The sequence below is a fragment of the Hetaerina americana genome, unplaced genomic scaffold (genome assembly GCF_022747635.1).
Source record: "Hetaerina americana unplaced genomic scaffold, ioHetAmer1.1.p SCAF_7, whole genome shotgun sequence".
Classification (NCBI taxonomy): Eukaryota; Metazoa; Arthropoda; class Insecta; order Odonata; family Calopterygidae; genus Hetaerina; species Hetaerina americana.
This window is the reverse complement of record NW_027287316.1, coordinates 35,574,273-35,593,243: the sequence shown is the minus strand read 5'-3', so window position 1 is coordinate 35,593,243 and position 18,971 is coordinate 35,574,273. Positions and strand designations below refer to the sequence as shown.

Below are 18,971 nucleotides of genomic sequence, written 5' to 3'. Positions count from 1 at the left end.
ATCATCCCAGCATTTAATGTGCAATTTAACCATATTTGTTTACTGTAGTCATTTTATAACCCTCGGTCACTTATCTTAAACTTTTTTATTCTATTTTAAGTAAATGAAATAACCTAATGAAGAAAAATCTATTTATCATAAATTTTATTTAGTTCACGGACTCCAAGTCGAAATTTTACGGTGTAAATTTGAAAAAAATATTCTAGTTATTTCTGTAATCATCTTCAGAAAAATGTCTCACCTCAGCTGAAGATGCCGCGGAATCATATTTTTCTCTTGATACCAGGCAATACGTGACGATATTTTTGAAAAAAAAACGAAAACATGAAAAGCGTCATCTGATAAAATTAGATAGCTGAATTATGTCAATCCCAACAATCGTGCTTATTGATAATTAAGATAATTTGTTTGAACTATAGATAAACATAGGTTTTGTGTGCCCTTGCTTTAATATTACAGGATTATTTGCACATCTTAAACTTTTACAAAAGTACAAATCGCATTAGTTATCTCGCAGGGAATAATTCTAACGCCACATAGCGTTGATAGGCGAGATCGCAATTAAAAGTTAAGAGGAAAAAACACCGAAAACAATTATACTATATACTCAATCATTTTCCTCGAAAAATTTGAAACTACTGCAATATGAGGTATTCGTAGCTGGCAAAAAATTAATCTTCCCGAGCGGTATTTATTCCCATCCACTAAATTACTTTAATAGCTGGTGACCTAACAACCTCTGTCACACGCCGTCGTGATAACGTTCTGAATGCGATAATAACGAAGATTTACAGCGAAACTGTGCTCATAGCAATTTGACTAGAGATAATGATTTTATGTGTAAAACGAATATTTTAATGGTTTACGTTAAATTTTGTGTTAAGAGAGCTGCCCTATGCAACCATTAGAGGGTCAATATCTTCTCTTTAGGCTTCGATGGAAGAAATTAAAGATGATGGAAGAAATAGTACTGGAATAAATAGCTATTATCTACGAAGAATACAAACCTCAAAATGAGTAATACCTCATGAATCATGTTACATTTGGCGCATTCCTTCTACGGATATGAGTCATTGCTGGGCTAATAATTCAGTAAACAAGGGCGCGAAGGCTGGAAAAGTCAAGGAACAATAGAAATGCGTTTCTTCAAGAGAATGATAAAGCTCGAAAAATAACGAAGAAGTTCTTGGAAGAGCCACTGAAAAAAATGGCTAATGGCGAATGCCGAAAAGAGGTTAAATGAATGCGTAAATGGCACATTTTGAGTTATGAAGTCCTATCCTTGAGGCATTAACACAAAAGGAAGTTTGACCCGAAGAACGACACACGCAGACATCGGATGAAAAGACATGAAAGGCGTGAAGGAAGACTTCAGGACTGCGTCTGCTCAGAAATGCACACCAGTGCATCGGCCCTGGATAAACGGAGAAGTATTTTCTCTGCTCATCGGGACTGTAGGGTCATCTCCGCAGGAGACAATCCACGGAGCAAAAAAGAAGGTAATGCCGGAGGATTTAGAGGTCAGCGGAGATGGAAAAAGAGATCGAGGCGCCACAGCAAGCCATTCCCTTAAGTTGAATCGCTGGCTGATGTCGATGAACGTTAGGTACACATATCCGCTAGTGAACTGCACTCTCTGAAAAACGAGGCATTACGACATTATTTCTCATCTCGGTGAGTTATTTATTTTATGCCCATTCTGAAAAGAGTTGGTCCTACGACTAAAGTGTGAAGATCAAAGGGATGGATTGTGTGACGAAGGAATAAGTTCCATGATAAGAATGGGGGTAGCAAGAATGAACTGTGAGGAAAGAACTAAAAATAAAAAAGGAGGTGAAGTAAGTTTGAGTAAATTACAATAAAGTTGATTTGAAACCAGTATGTTTCCTTATGCCAGTAACATTTTGAAAACGGCATTTTAGAAGAAAATCATGTCGTCAATCCCAGGGGATGGCTTGCAAAGCAAGCAGTTATAAATCGTTTTTCCTGAGAGTAAAAAGAGAAAAAAATCATCATTATGTATTATGAAATTTTCAGGTTTCATTTCCCGTTTTCTCTATTTCTACTGTATATACCGGCAGTCGTCTAGACTATCTCTTAGTACCTGCTTTCAGATATTTTTTCGTTTTTCCTTATTTGATGTTATTTTTATATCCTTACATACTGCAGTAGAAATATTTGGTAGAAAAAGCAAGTTTTTTATTTGTTTGAGTGCATGATCTAGTTAGTTCTCCATAGATTCGTAATACGTGATTAATCATTACCTAAAGCAGCAGAAGAAGCTCTCACGAAGAGGAGTGAGTTGATGTCAGGTTAAGGATGCTAAGAGAAAATTAGTGAAAACTTGGAAATGGAGTGTGATTTTGCACGGCGCAGAAAAGTGGTCGATGAAATAAGATTTTAGGCGTACATTGAAGGCTTTTGAGATGTGGGAGTGGAGAAGGATGGAAAAGATGAAACGGTCAAAAATAAAAACAAGCGAAGTACTCGGCGTGGCGGAATATTAAATGGTAGGTTTTCTGGGAGAAATCAAAAGAAGGCAGAAAAGGTGGATGCAGAGCATTTTAATTGGGGATGGAATGTCGAAGATTGTGTTGGAGAGCAGGAGTAGGAGGGAAAGGAAAATAATGGGCATTTTGAACGGAATTTAGGGGGGACGGAAGATTGCGGACTTTAAAAAGGCTTTATAACAGTATTGGGAGTTAGGTTGTGTCTTATTAGACGAAGATAAGAAATGTAGGCCCGCTCAGTGTTTGTACATCCAAAAATTTACCTTAAACCGTAGACTGCAAAATAATTATAATAAAATAACATAAATAAAGCAATGCTTTTCCAGTTTTCTCAGCCATAACCTCGTTAAATTCCAAAGAAACTGCGGGAGATGCCGCAACAGTAACTTTTAACGGAGTCATCCGCTAATGTGCATTTCAATGCAACAATTTCAGAGCGTAAAAATCATTCGCCTTGACTGGGACTCGAACCCAGATCCCTCAATATCCGGTCGAGTGCTTTAGCCACTTAAGCTACCGAGGCGTCCTCTTAAACTCTGAAATTTTGGGGCTTTTAAAGGAACTAGATGTTAAGGGTTTTCGTCATAACATCTAGTTCCTTTAAAAGCCCCAAAATTTCAGAGTTTAAGAGGACGCCTCGGTAGCTTAAGTGGCTAAAGCACTCGACCGGATATTGAGGGATCTGGGTTCGAGTCCCAGTCAAGGCGAATGATTTTTACGCTCTGAAATTGTTGCATTGAAATAACCTCGTTAGACTACTCAGTAAAAGGTAGACTAATATTAGCAAAGATATAAGATATGTTTTTTTTAAATTGCTGATCTTTCCTGGATAATATGTGATCGTAATTATTTACGTGTTGTGTGTGAATGGTGTGAACGCACCCCCTGCCACTCATCCAGTCGGTTGATTGTCAGGCATAATGTAAATGTAGATGAAGGAACAGAACCAATGGGCTTGACATGCTGAGAAATCCCGATGAAAACAATGAAAGGAAATGCGAATGACATGAGCTACAGTGGCAAACTTGCTGCTCTGGATAAATTACGCAATTCAGTGATTGAAAAGAAAGAAATAACATGCGAATACGTGAAGAGGTTTAGCCGACATGAGGACGGAGTAGCGACATGCGTCAATCCAATCCCAAGATTGATGTCTTCCAATGATGAAGATAATTTTATAATTCTGTTGATCAGACACAAAGGAATTGTATTCCTTTCCTTCGTAATCTCTGAGGCGTCCTGGCGGGATTGTTTCATGAGACAGTTAAAGATTTTCATGCGAATGAAACCGCAAGGCTCTTCATTTCAATTTCCTCCGCGTGGGATGACCGTAAAATGTAAGCGGAGAGAAATTGCCGCCGCTGTTTAGGCGTGTATACCACTCCCGTAAGTCTTCTTTGGCGACATCTCCCTCCCCCCCCCCACTCCCCAGCATTCCAAGATGTCACCCGGCAAAGTCAAGCAACAATTGCGAACTTGCTCAATTTTTCATCAGACGAATTCCACTTGAAACATCCCATCTCCGGAAACTCCGGCGGAAGAAATTCATGTCGGACCGTTGTAAGTCCACATCGTCGGCGTCGTTAAAGCGTGAGTGGAGTCATAGGCGGTCACAAGGCATTCCGGGGTTATTGACACGGTTAACAGCCGAGTACCAACCCATAAAAGTGAATTGCGAGTTGAGGACATGAATGATTACCTCTTTGAAATTAATACAATGGCCTTTATAACGGCCATCTTACCCATCTGCACTTCATGCGAGCAAAGGAGAAGTGCGTTCGCCAAAGGAAGAAAGATAAATACAAACTTTGAAGTGACCTTTAAAGCCTTTTTGCCAATATCCGTGGTGAAATTGGCATTTTTCCAGTAGACATTCGGAATGATAGTGGATCAGGAGTGATGGTGGGGAAAATTCATGCTTCTCAGCGAATCATCGTATGTACAGGACATATAGCAATAGGCTAAGCTAATGGATGGTTGAATCGTTAAACTCCCTGTGCATCAGTGTAAATTAACGTAGCGTTTTTCCCTTTCCCCTATAACTTTATTTCAGGCGGAAAAATTCGTAATGCGTATTTTTAACAAAACTAAGAGCAAAGTCGCGACAATGGCTTGTTGACATCTTAGTGCTTTCACGTACTGATCTCAATATATTCTAAATAAATTGGACTGGAATAAAATCACTTGGGTCGAAATAAGACGAATAACAATTGATCTATTTGAGCTAGAATATTTAAATTTCGAACAAAACCTCTAAATGAATATATTTGTTTGAATTTTACACCAAAAAGATATGCCGATTGAGAAAATAAAAAATTAATGAAATCTAGCAAACCCATTGATGTGGCTCCTAATGAAGAAAGTTTTATTAGTTGAATTTAGTTTACTTTTCTAGATGAATTTTAATGAATTTATAAAATATTTGAGAGCGCAGATAATACTTTTGATTTCTTTAGATAATTTTCATTCATACATTCAAAAACCCCCACCACTTTCTATTTTCGGATGTCAGAAAGAATATTTATGTTCCGAAAGTGGTCTGAGGGTTTGACCTTTTACAAACAAACTATCCTTTACCCAGCCAATCTCTTCATTCTCACGTTTATTCTTTCATCGATATTTCTCCAACACCTGAATCTTGTATCTGTATTCTTAGCCTTCCTCTGTAAGTCTTCTCTTTTGCGTTTATTGAACCAGTAAGCTACTGTGGCTCAGAATGTCTCCAATTAGTTAATTATAATGCATCCGGCAGTGTTGGGTAGAATTTTGCTATCGAGAATTTATTCGGAGTTCCCACGTTTGCTAAGAAATGGTGGAGGTCTTCTGCATATTTCTGTAGGGAGGGGGTGTTATTTTAAACGTCGTATCCACGCACGGGGAGGAAAAATAACATGAAGCGTTTAATGTGGGATAACTGAAATGCGTGGAAATGAAGGTATTGTTAATTGGTTTAATGATATTTTGTGAATGGAAGCCGTAAATGTTATCTTTTTAAGGAGGATATCGATGGTTAAGAACGCTGCGGAGGAGTTCAAGATGGAATGTTCTAAAGATGAAGAGAATGAAAGATTGATATTTGCAACTGAAGTGGATAGAATTTCTTGCTCAAGGTGCCAAAAATGGAAGATGTCGATGCAGTGGGTCCAGAAGAGTTGTTTGAGATCTTTAGTTTTGGGGGAAAGCATATTCCAGGTAGCGCATGAAGAGTTCGCTACATGAAGAGGTCATTTTTCCACCCATGATAGTACCTTTACTATGAAGGAGAAGTTTGCCATTTAAGGTGAAGGCGTTTTTGGTAAATAATAATTCTGGCAGACGGATGAAAAAGTCAGTTAAGGGTTCTTGAGGTATGGAAAGTTGAGCGAAGTGATAGCAGAGATTTTTTTGGCCGTCTATAAAGGGGATGAAGGGTATAGAAGGAGGTGGCATCGGTGATAACTATTAGCAAGATGTTCGTGGAATACCACAGGCGCCACAGCAATAGGACCTGCCCCCCCCCTCCCCACCCTGAGTTGTCAATTTCACACGGCGTTGTACTTGGCATTGGTAAACTCTACCCTTACTTTCAAACCCGTATATATGCATGTATACATGTGTATTTATACATGAGTATATAAGCATATCGTAGTGAAAACTATTCGTACTCAAATCAACAAAGGGGATAATGGATTGAAGATTTATTTGGACAGCAGCAGTTTAACTTTATTAATTGATTCCCAAAACCATTGCCACCACCTGATTGTAAGTGGAAGCCAAACCAGGGGAATCGCACACTTTGCAGGAATCCTTAGAAAAAAGTTGTGTTCCATGGAATTCACGGTGGCCAAACAAGTTGCACTGACGTAATTAAAAGGGTGAAGAGCGCGGTGATGGTGCAGGATCAGCTGTTTTCTTTTGTCCTCTCATGGTGTGTATAGGGCGTGTCCCACCCCGGCTTATTCAACGGAAGTAATCATTACTTCCGGGAAAGTTATCTAACTCTTTCACCTCTAGTGGAAGAGATTGCGGCAATCCCGCCTCTATGACAAATAGACACTGTTTACGATTTCTGTAAAAAGTGCCTGCTCTGACATAAAATTCTTTGTTGCCGGAAGAACATCATTTATCAAGGACATTGAATAAAAATGGCTGGATATCGAGAATGGGAAAAGCTATATAAAATTTGCAGGGAGTTAGTTTTCTTCTCCTTGATCAAAAAATGACACTTTTCAGATTAAGGTCACCCATTCATGGTTAGCCGCACTACTTTAACATACAAATAGTTAAATATCCATTTATTCCAAATGTAGTTAAGACATGATAGAGAGCTACGTCAGAAATGTGGTATTTGATTTTGATGACTAATGAAGTAAATCACCTTTTGCAACATGGCACTACCTTAATATCTCAAATAACAATTAATTACATTAAAGAAATTTTATCTGTGGTAACAACTGAAATGTAGCCTTCAGTGTGTATATTTACGATAAGCTATATCTTCTGTAGCTTGAAAATTCCGTCTGTGGGATAAAATTATTTGAATTATGGCAAATATCAGACTCCCGCGGTTTATGATAAAAGACAAAATTGTCATGTTTCTGCGATAATGATAGATTGATGAAGAAGAAGTAATGGGAAACCAATACCAACACAATATTCCGCAAGCCTCTGTAAGGGCGGCTGGCGTAGGGCAGGGCAGGTATACGAGGTCAAAAATTCTAACTTTATTCGGAGCACAAATATTTTCTGATATTAGTACCATTTTCAGTTTGTGTTGACAAACAAATACATACTGTTACCACGATAGTATAAGAATAGGAGATATTTAAGATGCCATTTTTCCCATTAACGATAAGGGGTTATTATCACTGTAAGCAACCGTCCTATGGGTGATAATGTATGCATCTTTTTCATTTTAAGTAACCTATTACGTAGTCATTATTTCATCTAACCTTAGTTTATTGTCCTTCTTGTTACTAACAGTTTGTCTCTCATGCGTACAAAAGTACATCACACTTAAATTCAGTGGTACTTGTACCTATACTTGTCATGAAATTTAAGTTTAACTTTCCCTCGAACGATATAGTGATCAGACTAACTACAACAGAACGTCTCTAAGTAACCTAAATTTTTGTTATTATTATATCTAAGCCTTATTTTATAGTTCTTCTTGTTAATAGTAACTCGTTTTGTCTATTTATAGAAGTAGTTTAGACTTTAACACCAGAGTTGATGTAGATGTAGTTAACATTAACTCAATTATTTGAAATATTTTTCAGATTCATTGGAAATATTTTATACATTTCGATTTTCGATTCCAGATGACGCCTTGAAGGACCCTCAGCTTCACCCAAGCTGTTTTAATTTTTCGGGTATCAGACTGTCCAAAGAAACCACAGTGAATTGGATTGCCACCTGCTCTAATATGGGAATGTCACACATTGGACGGTGAGCAGGAGCAGTGCACTTAGTGAGTTCATTATTCAACTTCAAACCGACTTCCGGGTCAATTACTGTGATATACTTATTATATTTAATTTAAATTTTAAATGAAAGATTTGATACACTTGTATTCATCTTGGAAAAATCCTCTCTTATTATTCATGCAAATGTTTACTACCAGTTGATCTGATATCGATTTAAAAAGACTATTGTCCAAAAAAGACGTTATATTAAGACTCACTAATTGGCAGATATGTATAATGGAAGTAAGAAAGAGTTGCATATGATGATTCCGTATTCATATGAAGCTCTTATAAGCACAGTAAGATACCAACATCTTTAGACGCAACGTATACGAGTGGTTGGCCTTCGCCTTACAACGAACGTTATTTTAAAAAACAGCAATATTACTCGAAACATTATTATTTGAAATCTAAAGCTGTCTTTAAATTGCCAATAAAATTATAAATGCATTAGCAGAAACTTGATACCCATTTTTTACCTTAGACTCGCTTAAAAATATTTTTATTAAAATATGTTATTTTTGAAAATTTATGACCAATAGTTATCATCGACTATGCGATTTCCAAAGAAAAAATACTCATAAAGATATACAGGGACCGTACAAAAGGTATCGGGACTGGTTCCAAAAATCAAAATTTATTGCAGTTATCATTACAATTACTTAAGAATCTTCAAATACATTCCTCCAGCATCGATACACTTAGTTCAGCGCGTCTGCTACTCGCCGAAAGCCAGCTGAAAGTCAGTTTCCGGAATACTGTTGAGAGCCTTTGTCATCGCCGCTTGAACCGCCTCGATGGAGTTGAACCGATATCTTTTGAGCTCCCTTTTTATTCACGGAAACAAGAAAAAGTCAGGTCTAACCAGGTCGGGGCTGTAGGGGGGTCGAGGCAACGTTGCCACGCCGAATTTAGTCAGCAGCTAAATTTCCACCCTCGACAGTTTTTGTTCCTCGCTCAAGACTTTCGGCACTAGCTTCACGCACACTTTCCTCATCGCAAGATCCCCAATTACAATGGTATGGACGGTTGCGACTGAAAGGCCGGCCTCCTCACTGATCAGGGCGATGGTTAAACGCGGGGAAGAGTCCAAAACGTAGTTCACTTTGGCCACCTGAGCCATCGGTTCGAGCGGATGACGTGGTTCTCGTCTTCGACGAGCTCCCGTCCTTCCTTAAACATTGTGTGCCACGCATAAATTCTTGTGCGGCCTAAGGCATCATCCGCATAAGCCTGTTTAATGAGTTCAAGGGTCTCCGACGCCGATTTCCCGAATTTAACGCAAAACGTCAGCGCGTAGCGTTGCTCGACGGTGCGCTCCATGCTGGCGCGACGACACCACAATCAGTCACACGTCATAAAAATCCATCTCCTGTCTCAACGCATGCCCGGAGGCGACTAAACTAAAGTGCGCCTGAGTGGTGGGGGACCCCTCTACCGAGCCAACCGGTCGGACTCCCATCCACCGCTCCTTTGAGGCTACAGCGAACCAGTCCCGATACCTTTGGTACGGACCCTGTATCCTAGTGATTTTATTCAAGAATTTTGCATTCAATTTTGCTTGAACTAAATATAAAATGGCTAAGACTTTTATTCCCTTCATACGCTCGGATTGATATGAACGAGTTTCAACTTATCCAATATCGTCACGATATTTCTCAATGCATTAAGGATAAGAGATTTTAAATAGTTCACCCATGGAGGCGAAAAAGACCACAGATTACTGTGTCATTACCATAGACACATAACGTATTTACAAGTTATTGCTGTATTTTTATTATTCAGAAAACCCTTCAATAGTGCCCCTCACGAGAAATTATTACGCCAACTCAGATATCATCGTTTTGATGACAAAGCGACTAACTGGATAAGGATCATATCTAGATATAAACAAAAAGAAGTTGTCCATGGTTTGAATTTATTTCGAGCAGACGTAATTTCAGGAGTTCCTCCGGGTAGGAATATAGAGTCCCTTCTTTTCTTTTCATACATCAACTACCTAAGTTTCCACTCTAGCAGTAACCGTGGATAATTTGCAGACATCAATTGGCAGAGATATGAGGACATCGATTGTTTGCGGGATTCCTTGGATTTTAATCAGATATCGGTGTGATGTGAGGAATGGGGGTTAAATATGAATGTCAGAAAATATGCAGAGCTAAGTTTTGGAATTAATGAAAAAAAAAGCAACACTTAAACTATGAAATAGATGGGATCAATTTAAGCATTTCAGAGCAGGTTATATACGAGAGTGTTACACTGACATCAAACTTTTCATGGTGTAGATACAGAAAAATATGCGGGTCAACCATAAAGAAGTTAGATTTCGTTAGACGGAGTGAAGACAATGTAATGGAAACGTAAGGGAGGTGCATTACTTCGCTATAGTTTGGCCATATATACGGCAAATATTTGAGATCCATTGGATTGAACAAGAAAAATCCACGAGATTTGTTAAACACTGCTGAGAGAAAGTTGGGAGATATTATGTTGAGACCTATTGATTCACGAGGAGATCACGCAAGATTTAGACTTTTAGAAAGGCACAGGACACCTGATTTTACTTGCAACACTTGGGATGTCACTATGGAAGAGCGGTATGCAAGTAAATTCAACCACCGATATAAAATAGGAGAAATAGCGGTTGTTGCACACAGATTGAAGTACTAGTTCTTCCCTCGCAAGATACACACACAAAATCGAACCTAAACACCCCAATATATGGGGGTAAGTCAATAAATAACTCACAAAACTGGATAGAGGCAATAATAATCAAAGTAGCTTTCTGAAATTTATTTCACTTTAGTACGTATTCACCCTATTCATTTACACTGTTCATCTCATTAGAAGTCCTTGATAGTCGGCAGCAAAGAAGTATTTTCTTTTCTGCCTTAGCCAACGAGTAACCTCTTTGACTACTCAAGGAAATGGTCGTTGTTTTCGTGTACACTAGCATACGCTGTTCTCGTATACACTCATGCAGCACACCCGCCATCTTGCACTAGCGGCCACTGACTGACTGACCGCAAGATGTCACGCAGCCTCTACGATAAGAATACATACAAGGTACTATCTACTGGAAAATCATGCACGCGTAATTTAAGCATGGTATAAGGTAATCCGACGTTTACACTTTATGTGTTTACTCCCCCTTGTATTAATTTAAAGGCAAACATTCAATGATTCAATCAATTATTTCGCGATGTAATAAACCATTGATTTGCGTATGTGAACAAATTGTTCGCACATGAACTAACATGTATTGGAATGGCTGTACGAACTAATCTACACATAAATCGACATAATATACCACAAGCCGCCTCAACGGCGTTTGGCGGGATTGTTAGGTCACCAGCCATGCATGTAAAATTTGAATCATCACGCCTCTACAAAAATATTAGATTTATCATGCCCTAGAACTAGGTTAACTGCACTAAAGAGGGTATTTATATGCAACAATATTCAATAACAGGACACGTACGTGAAAGTGTTGTGGGGGAAGTGTTAAAAAGATGAGTATATTAAATTAAAAAAAAAACATGTAGGGTATCGACATAATATTAACTCTAACAATGCTAATAATCTCCTTAGCTCCTGTTATCATATTCATTTTGATCTCCAATCGTACGATGAAATCTGTTCTACTATCTGTCTCCCTGATCCTGCGTACGTTACTTAATCTATTATAGTAAGTCGAGGTCTGTGATATGTCTTTAACATCCTCAGATAAGTAACCTGCCTCAAATTTACGAAGTATATTTAACTTGTATTTAAGGCTACGGTCAATGAGTAACTCCCATGGTAATTCTTCCAATAGTTTCGTGACACTTCTACCTTGTTCATAACAACCTTTAACAAACCTAGCTGCTCTTCGTTGCAATCGATCCGGTTCCAAAATTAAGCCAACTTCTTAAGAATCCCATACGCTTGCAGCATACTGAAGGTGGGGCCCAGCTAAAGTGAAATAGCAAAGTTCCTTGACCCATCAATTAAAATTCCAAGTTTTATTTTTATGAATCCTTACCTATTATATGCTATTCCGCCGATTTCAAAAATGTGTTTTCGCCAGGACATATTCGTAGTTATCGTTACACTCTAGGATCTAACCAAAATACTACGTCTATTATGTTGGTTCCTTGTATGGTCAAGGTATTTTCGGGTGAAACATACAGGGTCGCACCCAAACTGAAGGTAGGACTGATTTTTTTACAAGAATCCTGTATCTTCTAAAAACGTCCGAAACAATAAAGATCACAGGAACGATAGTCCTCACTGCATAAAGAATATCTTTTAATGCTAACTATGCGTCAATGACACAAAAATTTCGACCGTGACAGGATTCGAACCTGCAATCTTCGGATCCGAAGTCCGACGCCTTATCCGTTAGGCCACACGGTCCTCTGATTCAGGATTGCGTAGCTCGCAAACTTCGATTCACAGTTTTTATTATCTCTTCGAACGTTCTTTTCGATAGTGAACCTTCACATATACTATCTTTCATCATTTTCATGGGCAAAAGAGTTTTGCAAAAGATATTTTTTCTTTGAATAAATCACTTTAAAACTAAAATTTACGGCAATGAAATGGTAGGAATATCAAAAATAAGCAATGAAGTATTCCAGTTACGTAAAATACAGAAGAAATAGACGCTTTTCATGTATAAATTATCCCGCAAGTCACTGTAAGGATGTGTGGCGGCGTGTACCACCAGCCTACTCAAGGTGGGGCATAACTAACGTGATATAGCAAAACTCCTCGACCCTTTTATTACAATTTCCAAGTATTCTTTTTGTGAATCCTAACTTTGTATCAGCTATTACGTTATTTCACGAATGTGTTTTCCCCAGGACATATCTTAAGTAATCGTGACATTCAAATATTTGGCAGATACTGCCTTTGTTATGTTGGTTTTTCTTTATGGTGTAGGTGTTTTTGGGTGAAATACTAATCCTCCAAAACAATTATCGAAACATTTATTCAAATTTTCTTCTAGCTTCCATGTCTCGCGCCGCTTTTTTCCGCTGTGACTTCGTAAATCTCTAATTAAAGTAAACTTTAAACTAATTGCGAAGCATGTGTGGCTGATGCCCAATGCTCCCTCCAAACATCATTGCGTCGGATTGCGGTGTAGTCATGTGTACATTTAGAGACTTACGGAATCACAGCGGAAGAACCTCCTCTTTTCTGTCTTCCCTCGGTCCAATATATCTTCTCACCTTCAAAATATGTCACAAAATGCACGGAGTGTTTTGCTGGGCACTGAACTGAGTTTCCTACTATTCTGGACCTACTCCATTCTTATGTCAAAAAGAAACCAGCAAGTTACCTACCTCGTACATTTTCTCTGAAGTGGAATCCCACGCGGTTAAGTATCCCTGTAACCGTTTAAAAACACCACATTTAGTCCACTATCCTAATCTGTTACAATCGGTCTAATTGAGTTGGTTGATCCCGGATCAATGGGAAAAACCAGAGAATTTCTCAGGGAGAGGATGAGTGCCTAGGGATGGAAAGAGGGGTGGAGAAGAGAAGCTTTTAACGGACATGGAAAACTTTGGATGGAGCAAAAAAGCTATCGGGAGAGCAAAGTGAGGTCAGTTTGTGCTGCGGGAAAAGTTTACTTTTTCGCGCGGTTATATGTTATGATGACTTCAAGTAAGGTGTGATAAGCGGGTAATTATAGCACTTTAAAAAGAAGTAAAGGAACTGAGCAATGCTACAGCATATTTTGCTGATACAACCAAACCCTCTTTCATAAAATACAGATTCAACCATTTCAAAAAGGTTACTGCTACAATTACTGGGCTATTTAACTTTAACTTTACAGCAATTCACCCAAAAACAGCTATATGTTATTCAAAACAAGTGCTAAAATACCATCTACGGATTATCACGTCACAACGGGAAGTACACAATCAATTACCAGATTATCACTCCTGTTAAAGATACACTATTTCCAAATTGGTACGAAACTTCGCCGTAGCTCAGCCGTCAAATTACTAATTTCCAGTATATAAAAGAAGTGCAGTAATTTTTCGCAAATATTTATGTACCCACACATACACACATACTCATACACTCATTCATTCAAACACGAAAAACCGCCATGTGACGAACAAATATTCATTCACATGGAAATAGATATAAGGTAAAGGGATAGGAACACATAAAGGACGAACGCTGGAGAGGTGGGGAAGGCGGAATCAAGGAGATCAAAAGCGCAAATTGACCAGGATTTGAACCACGGATCTTTCGACTTGCCAGGCCGATGGTCTAGCCACTTAAGCTATCGAGGAAACGTAATTTTCACTGAAATCTGCGGGGGGTTTATGCGACCAAGTGCCCCGATTCTTTCACCAGGAGATGGAGTTAGGGAGCTGTTTTACCCACCGAAGGAGAGGAAGACGACATACAAGAGGGAAGAAAAGTAGAAAGCAATCGTACAACGTCATAAAGGATAGGAACAGTGCGTTTCGTGCATAGTGCATAGCTGAAAGAAGGAGACAAGCCACATTGGCCAAATAAACATTCAAACGCGAAAAGACGCCATGTGGCGAACAAATATTCATTCACAGGGATATAGATTTATAGATCTATAAGATCTGAGCTCCGAGGTGAAGTGCGTTCAGGGCGTTGAAGGAGCACAGCTGGGTTTAACGTTTTGTAGTATTTTTCGAGGGAGGATCGCGGGTCTCTGGTTTGGAGCCGAGTGGAAGGCATAAACCAGAGACTTTGGCGATTCTGCTTGGACATAGGAGTCTCCTTCATCAACCTATGGTCAACCCTCCGATCTTTCAGAGCTCCCCTGAACTGATCTGGGGTCCATTGCACGGCGGAAGAGGCGATTAAGTTGGCGGATATGATACTGGACCACTTTAAGCCTTTTTTTAAGAGAGAGAGACATTTCACCTTCTCCATTCTTCTCCAAACCCACATTTCAAAAGCCTCCAGTCTACGTCTATCTTCCTGCTTCAATGACCACGTTTCCGCGCCGTACATAGCTACACTCCATATCAAAGTTTTTACGAGTCTTTTCTTAACATCCTTACTCAACGTCCCTGTCATCAACTCCCTCCTCCTTGTGAAAGCCTCTTTGCCTTGCACAATTTTTCTCCTTACGTCCCTACTACTTTGAACTTTAACCCTGTTGGTCCAAGACACTACCGAGATACGTAAACTGTTCTACCTGCTCTAGTTTTTGCCCTCCTATTTTAATGTTTAGCTTAGCCTTTTTCTTCTTAGAGAATCGCATATCCTTTGTTTTATTAATATTGATTCTCATCCCATACCTGTCGCACTGAATTTCCAATTCACTCAGCAATGCTTGCACCGGTTGGCTGACTGACAAACTAAAGCTTGGTCATCAGCAAACCTAACTGATTTTACGAATTCCCCGCCCACTTTCATTCCTACCTCGAGTTCTTCCCATGCCTCTTTGATCATTTCCTCTGCATACAGGTTGAACAGCAACGGTGATAATGGGCAACCCTGCCTTACACCCCTTCCTAACACAGCCCATCCCGACTCCCCGCTTCCCACTCGCACCTGAGCAGTCTGAGACATGTATAGGTTGCGGATTAGCCTCCTTTCCCTCCAATCTATTCCTTTTCTGCAATATACTCATAAGTTTTTCCCAATTCACTCTATCAAACGCTTTTTTCGAAATCTACGTAACAGGCAAATACCTCCTGGTTGTGTTCTGTATTCCTCTCGATAAATAATCTCATTACTGCAATGGCATCACGCGTACCTCTCCCCTTCCTAAACCCAAACTGATCATCCCCTAAGTAATCATTTGCCCTATTCTCTATCCTAGACATACATGGACATATCCTAGACGTCCTGGAAAGAACATACTAGACCTATTTTTTTACGAACACACCGGAGCGTATTATGAGTGTATCAACTGACGAGGGCTTGAGTGACCGTAAATCCGTTAATGTCAAATTTGACGTTGAAATAAAAAGATTGTTAAACCAAAAAGAAAAATGTATAATTACCACTAAGCAGACTGAACCTTTGGCCAGTTAAACTCTTCACTACCCGAGTTCAAAATGCACCTAAGTCTTGCTAACGTGGAAGAAACTTGGACGCAATGTGCCAATATTATGCAAAAAGGCATCATAGAATCCATCCCGATAAAGTACGTTAAAGCAAATCGCGACCCCAGGTGCTACAATGGAGACATTAGAAAAGGCCTCCGAAAGGTAGAGAATGTTACTCTCTAGGGTAAAGAAAGCAGGCGTGAATACATCATACTCGGAGAATAAAAAGTTATTGCACAGCATCCTCTAAAACTGGAATAAAACACTATTACGAAGCGCCTCACATTACTTTAAACGTTCAGCACTATGCGAGTATATGGAAACTGACCCTTAAGCTTTCTGGTGATATGTTAGGGAAGTAAAAGGGGATAGACAACCCGTGGCTTGCTTAAAAGATTGTAACAATATTATTCATACTAAGAGTGAGGGAAAAGCTAATATTTCAAGTACATTCTTTCAAAGGGTTCTACTACGTACAAGTTTACGTTTACAATACATACTGAACCCATGGCAAATACACGCTCCGCTCGTATAACAACGGACGAACAAGGAATTGTCCAATTGTTCAAAGAGATTAAATCCAATCAATCCCCGGGTCCCAAATATATACCAGCTAGGGTGATAAAACATTTAGCTCCTAACATCGCCCCGTATCTTGAAGTTATATTTCACAAATCCCTCACCGAGTTCAGAGTCCCTAAGATTTGGAAAACCGCACAAATTACGTCTATTTATAAAAGTGGTGACGGGGAAGATCCCAGTCATTACGGGCCCATATCTCTCGCTTCTATATGTTGCAAATTTTGGAGCAGATAATTGTCTGTTCCATAATGAGATACCTTGATAGCATTAATTTTTTTATGGAACAATCAATGCGGTTTCAGGAAACTCCGCTGATGCGAGACCCAATCAGGATTATTTGCACATCACGCACCATTGATAAGATAACTTTTCCCATTTTGTAATTTTATTTATGTGATACTGAGCAAGGATTAAACGAGCCTGAAGCCGTAAAGATAAAAAGAAAAACCGAGACCTTTGCGAACAGGTTATCGGTGTAATTAAAATTTATTACCCGCAAATAGGCAAGAAAAGTTTTAATTATTAAGATAACCATCCATTTTCACAGCACCAAATATTAGTATGTATTCTCTAATTCTCATGAGATGACTACATTTATTTCCCCTGGTATTCTCAGGTATTACTACATTTTAAACATTTGTCTTATATGTCTTGTCTTCCATAGTTGGATGGAGTTTTCAAAATATGCTGTACGTCTACTGAAAACAATCTATCACATTTCCGAAGCAATAAACCTATATACTTCATGATTATACTCAACCTTTGGGCTGGATACCTGTAAAACCACACGCCTCAACGTTGGTTTGCAGGGTAGTATATAGAATGTAAACTTATATCAGATTTTGTAGTGTTTCCCATCCTAAATCCTTAAACATTTTATTCACACAGCTCTGTTTGCCATATTTTCTGCCAACAGATTTCGCTGCCTATGCTGCACACCATTTAATTCATTCATTGTGCCTACCTCACGAACACATATTGTAGCCAATCATTATATGCATAGTATTATGGTTGCAAACAATGGTAACCAGTAGTTAAAACTATTTCCTGAAAAACCTAATTCGTAATAATTCCGTTCCTTTATCGTTAAGTCTCTTACAAAAATTAGAAACGCGAAGATCCCATCTAAGGTTGCGGAAAATGAATCAGATTAATATCTGAGCATAGTCCATGCCTTTGCCACTTGAAAAGTCTAAGGGCAAAAGTCATTTCTTATGCAAGGATGACTTTAATTGGAAACTCTAATTGCTTGATCTTTCCACGTACATTTCTTCGGAGCGCCCTAGGTTTCGTTGACATTCAACATGAATCGTCGCGCTGAATAAATTTACGTGGCCGGGCTGTGCTACGTTTACAATTAATTTCATTACGAACCCGTTCCCTAAAGTTTCACATGGTACCGTTTACCTTATCTTATGCGAAAGGTAAACAATAATTTCAAAACGACGTATATTCTCCGAGGAGCATAGTTGTAAGAAATTGAACGAATAGATAACTTAATTAGGTAAAACACATTCTCTCAAGGAAGGCTGTAGCCAATGCCAGCTCTCTATCTGATAAGCACCTCATTTTTCGTGTAAATCGTAAGGAAGTGACTATATTATAATAAGAAATTCAAGCAAATGACATTTAAATTAATAATTTTCCTTTCATAGAATTGAACTGTAAAAAGTTAAATTAATAATTAAAATGTAATATACGTAATATACCACTTGAATTCGAGAAAAACTCGTTTAATTAGCTTTTCCATAAATATCTTTGTGTAATAGGGCATGTGTAGACATTTTAACCTCGGCTAACATTAGCGACATATGAGTTAAGCCTACTACCAGGAAACGACAAGGGACGTCGATCTCATTAAAATAACAACCTTCAGGACGATTAAATACTGTTGTTTATGGCTCTTGAAAACAAAATTGATCAACTTTAGCATCATTGCAAATTGTATTGCATATTTCAGATTAAATGAATATTTTTAATGTCTTATATTTCTATTAGACAAGCCAAACGTTATTGAAAGAAGAAATAATATCGGGATAAATAAAAAAATGATTTCATCCAAATCATATGTACTTAGTGTCTCTCTAAATCTTTAAGCACAGCAATGGGTTCCTCTTAAAACAAATCCACGGTTTCGCTCAGCATGCCGCAGTGGAATGACCTTTTCTCATATCCCCAAGAGGTAACTTCAGGATGTCGGAATAAAGCTATTTCAGCGATTTATAAATATGATTAAGAGCAAAGAGTTTCCAGGGACTACCAAAAAGCTAGTTATTCACGGTAAACTTCAAACAATTAGGTATTAATTAATGAATTAATCATTTAAACTAACTTTACGGATGTCTATAAATCCCGACTCATCCTCGACTATTTTTTACTTTTTCTAGGTG

At 38.6% G+C, this 18,971-nt stretch overlaps 1 non-coding gene across 1 annotated transcript; it reads right to left on the bottom strand.

The window, feature by feature from the left end:
- Window positions 1-12,279: 12,279 nt before the first annotated feature.
- On the bottom strand, window positions 12,280-12,352 carry TRNAR-UCG (transfer RNA arginine (anticodon UCG)). Its single transcript has one exon. It is a non-coding gene; the product is annotated as a tRNA-Arg (tRNA).
- Window positions 12,353-18,971: the final 6,619 nt, after the last annotated feature.